This window comes from Phalangium opilio, unplaced genomic scaffold (assembly GCF_054372755.1).
Source record: "Phalangium opilio isolate 3A_F unplaced genomic scaffold, DU_Popi_V2 ptg000026l_1, whole genome shotgun sequence".
Taxonomy (NCBI): Eukaryota; Metazoa; Arthropoda; class Arachnida; order Opiliones; family Phalangiidae; genus Phalangium; species Phalangium opilio.
This window is the reverse complement of record NW_028324157.1, coordinates 1983576-1990336: the sequence shown is the minus strand read 5'-3', so window position 1 is coordinate 1990336 and position 6761 is coordinate 1983576.

Genomic DNA, 6761 nt, shown 5'->3' with positions numbered 1-6761 from the left:
ATTATCCTACTCGCTTTATATTAACTTTGATATGCGTGTAGTGTTTTGATTCGGATGCAATCTTCATTACTCGTTCTATATAAACTCTCACTTGTGTCATTACATAGAAATAAGTTTTTCTTAAATAATTAATTAAATATAAATGATATTAATTATTTTAATCGCCAGTAAATAACTTTAAAAATAGTTAAACCGTTTAAAATAAAGTTGTTCCTATTATCTTTCGAAACTTTGCTAATATTGACGTTTAAAGTGAAGGGTACCCCTCTTGCCCGCTTTCTTAAAATTTTGGGGTATATATATAATTCGTTTCCATTATAATAATAGATAAAAACGCATTCGCGTGAACCTTTGGTGGAAGCCCTACCATTGGGAGGCTAGACGTTTCTCGTAACCCTAGCTGATCGCCGCGTATATCTTAAAACCCAACGATAACGATGGAGAAGAAGCCGGAAAGGACAAAGACCTGAAGATGGTGGTGCATAGAAGCTGGTGTCAATGTGGGATTGACGAAGAACAGAAGATGGTGGTGCTTCCGAGCCAGCAAGTACAGGCTAGTGTCCATGTGGGATGGACAAAGACTACCAGATTGTGGTGCTTAGAAGCCAGTTAGTAAAGACTGGTGTTGGTAGATGAATGGCCAAATTTCCGTGAACCGCGAACGCGTTCCGGAAATCGGGTATTTGTTTGCTCCGATTTGTAAACTGCGAACGCGGTCACGTAGGGTCTGACAGACAGACAGACACACAGACAGACAGAACTGGCCGGTGTAATACCTCTCCGTGACGTCATCGTCACTCGGAGAGGTAAATAATAATAATAGTATCAGTGTTATTTTTTGTATTATATTCTATCGTGCTCTTATTGTCTATCTCGACGAAATTTTATGCTTTTCTAATTGTAAAATAACTTGCGTTTCGAGTTCAAAAAGTACCGTTACTCGCTCATCCTAGTCCCTTGGGTCTAGAGCTAAAAATTTAAAGAAAACCAAGGCTTTGCGAATGACGGAACTCTGGAATCTCAAGAATTGAAAAAAGAGTGGATTTTTTTTATTTTAAAAATCCTAGAATTGTCAAGAATAACATTTATGGCACGATTTCATAAATTTATTCAGCTACTAACACCTAAGTAAAGCTTAACGGAGTGGGCTAATCAAAGAAACGAAGCTGGGAATTTAAGGATTTTCGATCGAATAAAAATAACAACTTTCAAATTTAATTATAAATTTTTAAGAATATTTTGTTCAGTTTTCTCAATGTTTTTATGCCTAATTTAAGACCGTTAATTAAAATTAACTTGCTTCTCTACTTCACTATCGATATAACCAAAAAATGTTTTACACTTTGGATTTCCAATCGATTTTACCTCCCTTATGGAACAGGGTAGATAATGATTCCCGCATAATTTTGTAAAATTCCCACCTAGACGGAATGTTTTTACCACGATCTTCATGATTCCGGCCCCAATATTTCCACGCAACCTATCTTACTAATGATAGCAATAAATGCTAAAATAGAGGAAAGAGCTATTTTATTAACATATGTCAAAAGGATTACTCAGTCTCCCAGGACCTTTTATGAAAGAAATTGTAACAAAAATGACAGATGGTGATAAAATATTAGTTGCCAGGAACGATTAAAAAATTTTGAAGTGGAACTTTCTGTTGGAAAAACATGCCCATATTTTATAACTTATTACTGCTACTTCATGCAATTCCATGACGTAGCAGTTCTGATTGAAACTAAAAAAAAGTTAGATATAAGAACACCATGGTTCCTAAATTTAATATCTACAATATTGCACATAATGGTAAGATTTCTTCGTTATATCAGAGATGTTACCAACACATTGTTTAGTCTTGAAGAATACATTAAACCCGAATATTATGATGAAATAATAAGGGCTGTTCATCTGTTTTGCCATAAAGAAATATCTTTAACATGTGCCACAACTTTAAAAATACCAGGCCAGGCTCAAAAAATTAGAATAAAGTTGAGGAAAATTGCCTATATATTTAAAGAAAGATCATTGAGATCCAGAGACGTAGAGCTAGAAAAGAGTTCAGATTGGGTCATTCACCTCATGGATTTAGTATGGGTGTCAAAAAAGCTTTTATTTAAACACCTTAAACATCGTTTAAAGAACCAAAGGTCTTATCCTTTTTCACAAATACTTGGCAACAGAAACTGATCAATTATCATCTAAATTGGAGAACAATGTGATTAACCCTCACATCTAGACGAAACTTGCTACGGTTTCTCTTAGCAATATTATTTTGTTCAACAAAAAAGTGGGCACGCTTCGAAAATGAAACTGGCAGAGTATGAAACATTTCCAAATAGGCAATCGGGTATCACCAATGAACTTTGAGGATCATTCACTAGCTTTGAGAATCAGAGAAACCTTCAGAATACATTTGATTACGCGCTGCTCTTGCGCGTGGGTGCATTCACACTACCCCCTCTCCCAATTTTCGGGGGAACGTCCTAGAAGCGCTATCCAATCACGAACGTTTAGACGAGCAAGTAACTTCTTTAGAAAGTACATGAAATCAGGATTAAGGTGGATACAATGGATATGGAAGGCGACATACAAGTATTTTGAACATTTATTTTATTTGAAACATTCATAGTACTGAATAAAATAGTAAAATATACTAATTGGTTCTCTCTTTTGTTAATATTATTATCAAGTAATATAAACCATAATTTTCGTCTTCTGAAGAGCAATCAATGATTAGTTTTTTTATTATTATTATTTGTTGATAGTATAATACACAAAAAATAGTATAGGTCAATGAATCTTTAAAAACACTTGAACACATGATCCTGAAAATGGGCCCACCAAATATAAAAAGTTAATAAGGGGGATATGAACATCAATCTCCTGAAAATGGGCCCACCAAATATAAAAAGTTAATAAGGGGGATATGAACATCAATCTCCTATCTCAAAACAAAGAAACAGAAAATGTGATAGACACAACTCTTAGCTATGGACTAAAACAATTCATTACAACTTTAACCAGGGTGACCAATAGCTCAGCCACCTTAATCGACCACTGTTAACCAAAGTTTTAACAGGCATCGATATCACCGACCAAAAACCAATACATTTGAACTTTAAAGTAGCTACTCAAATCAAAACAACCATTAGCATACGAAATCTGTCTAAACATAATATTGCAAAATTTATCACCAATATAAGCACGGAGTCTTGAAAACCCCTGCAAGATTATGAGAAAAAATAAACCAAGCCTCTAGCTTTTTTCACAATAAGTTATCTACCATTGTTAACGACGCGTTCCCCTATTATGATGTAACACGAAAAGATTCTCATAAATGGATCAACCATACAATCCTAGCAGAAATAAGAAATAAAACTATTAAAAACGTTCAAACGCAACCCCACAGCAATAAACAGTAAAGCTTACAAATATTCCCGCAATAGATGCGATAACCTCATAAGAAACGCCAGAACTACCTACTATAAAGACGCCCTAACCCCAACCCAAGGAAACTTGGAAACTAAAAAACAATTTACTCGGAAAAGGTAAAAAAGCTAATGATAATGTAATTAACATCTCGGCGGACACGTTCAATGATGCCTTTTACCCCGCGGTACCCAACTATCAACAACAGAATGAAAGATATCGAACCCTAAAAAATGTTAAGCATCTCCCAAATACCTTTGTTTTATAGGAAACGGATAGTACTGAAATATATGGAATAATACAAGACCTTAAAGTTAACTCAGCCCCTGGATTTGATGATATCCCACCAAACATAATTAAATTGGCAGCTTCCTACGTTATTAATTAACCTTTCATTTAGATCTGGGGAATATCCCAACTCCCTAAAAGAAGCTATTATAATACCAATATATAAATGGAGATAAAAAGACTCCGTCTAACTACAGACCGATATCGATTCTATCAATCTTAGCCAAAATTTCGATAAATGTTTTTACCATAGGATGTCCAAATTTTGCAATAAATACAACTTAGTCTCCCCCAAACAATTTGGATTTCGAGAGAAATCGGGTGTAGAGGTAGCTAATATTAGGGTTTATAAGCAAATCATAGAAGCCCTAGATGCCAATTTCTACGCCCTTGGAGTTTTCTTCGATTTTAAAAAGCTTTTGATACGGTTAACCAAGCACGACTACTGGAAAAACTTCACGCCATGGGTTTTAGAGTTCCAGGATATAACTGAATTAAGTCCTACCTAAGGGATAGGAAAGCCCGAACTAAGTTAAATGGGAAACGGTCTAATTATAAGTTAGTCTCCAGGGGTGTGCCCCAAGGGTCAATACTTTCACCCCTTTTCTTTAATTTATGCGTAAACGGCATTACAAACATTGATAATGACGATTCCATCACCCTCTATGCTGATGATACACTTATCGTATGTGCAGGCCCTGATCTAGGTACCATAATAAAGGCGATAAACACCGCACTTAGTAACATTGAACGATGGCTAACGGATTATTACATAGAGATAAACACGGGAATGAGTTGTAGTTAGCCCAAACTGAAAATAAATTATTATTATTATAAAAAATTATAAGTTATTAGTAAGTACGTCGTACATTTTGTTCAACCCAATTTGAGCCTTGTCCTAAACCAATTCCCACGTATCACCCTCAAAGAGGAGAGTAGTATCGTCAACGAAAGAGATCAAATTTCCATCGAAGTTAACATTGCAAAGGTCGTTTATATAGACGAGGAATAAGACTGGACCAAGAACTGTGCCCTGCGGTATGCCATAGGATATTAGTTCTTCTTCGCTATGCAAGTTTTTATTTTTTACTTGAGTTTTTCTGCTAACTAAAAAACTTCGGAACCACTCTATAACTAGGCCCCTAGCTCCAGCATTTTCCAATTTGTCTAATAAGATAGGGTGCGAGACTGCGTCAAACGCGTTTTTAAGATCCGGAAATATTCCTAGTGCTTTTTTGTTTTTATCTACTGTAGAGTATAATTTTTTAGTTACTTCTAGGATTGCAACATTCGTGCTTAATCCGGACCTGAAACCATATTGGTTTTTTGACAAGTAATTTGTTTTTCTAAAAAATCTACCAACTGTTTTTTAACAACCTTTGAAATGTTACTCAATAGTGATATTGGTCTGTAATTTGATATATTGTTTTATCTCCACTTTTAAATATTGGTACTATGACAGCTTTTGTAAGTATTTCCGGGAAGATACCCGAGGATAGCGATAAATTTATAATGTGTGCTAAGGGTAAAGCAAATTCTTGTTTGATTATTTTCAAAGTTCTTATATCTATGCCATCATATCCACTTGAACTTAAATTTTTTAATGCGCTGATACTACTCTCAACATCATGTGGTGTTACGGGATTAAAGAATAAGCTTTTTTCGTTACATATTAGGGTAGTCTTATATTGGTTTTTATCTCTTTGTCTATTATTTATAATCGTGTTGGTCAAACAGGGTCCTACAGACGAAAAAATATTATTAAAAACATTTGCCATTTCTTTAGGCAATTTGTTTCGCCATTATATGTAATAGTTTCGAGTATATTAATTCTCTTTTGTTTTTTGTAGCGTCATTTATAATTTTCCACATCATCTTTGGCTCTTTCTTACGGGATAGACTAATCTGCTGAATGTCTGAACGTCTGCACTGCTGAAAATAGTAGAATTCCTACTATAAAATTCTCCCATCCTACCAAACCGTAAACTGTCTGAAACTTTTTGACTATTTTGCTGAAATGCCGAATTCTGAACAGTGAACATTGAATTAAAGTAAGAGATCGTCTGAACGTTTTTGACTATTTTTCTGAAATGCTGAATTCTGAACCGTGAATTTTGAAAATGAAGTAGAATGGAGACCGTCTGAACTTTTTTGACTATTTTGCTGAAATGCTGAATTCCGAACCATGAATTTTGAAAATGAAGTAGAATGGAGACCGTCTGAACGTTTTTGACTATTTTGCTAAAGTGCCGAATTCTGAACCGAAATTAATGTAAGATAGAGACCGTCTGAACTTTTTTGACTATTTTTCTGAAATGCTGAATTGATAATATGCCGGGGGGAGGGCAACTAAATGAACTTCAATGACTGGCGACAGAAGTATAGCTGTGGTATTTTTAGGACATACAGAATTTACCAAAACCATTCATTTTTGCTAAAGCAATCTGAGAAATTTTCAAATTATTGTGTGAAGTAAATTTTAGAAATTCCAAAAATAAGGAAAAGGAGAATATAAGCGGGAAGTTGCGAAAATTACATTAGCGATATTTTTGTTTCTAAAAATAGCATTAATCCAATATTTTGGGAAAAGGCACTAATTGGTTTTTAAGTAACTAGGCTTTCTCAACTAAAATTTGCCTTTTCCAAAGTTTTTATACTCAAATAAAATGAGACCTTTCCTGAAATTTTTCTCAATTAAAATCCACCTTTTCCAGAATTTAGTTGCTTACTTCATTTACAACACAAATAAAATGGGACCTTTTCCTAATTTTTTCTCAATTAAAATCCACCTTTTCAAATATTATTGGCATAAATTTCATAATTTTTGTAGATTCTGCTTTTATTAGTGACATCTAGAATTCAGCATTTCAGCAAAATAGTCAAAAAAGATCAGACTGTCTCTATCTAACATTAATTTCCGTTCAGAATTCGGCATTTCAGCAAAATAGTCAAAAAAGTTCAGACGGTCTCCATTCTACTTCATTTTCAAAATTCACGGTTCAGAATTCTGCATTTAAGCAAAATAGTCAAAAAGGTTCAGG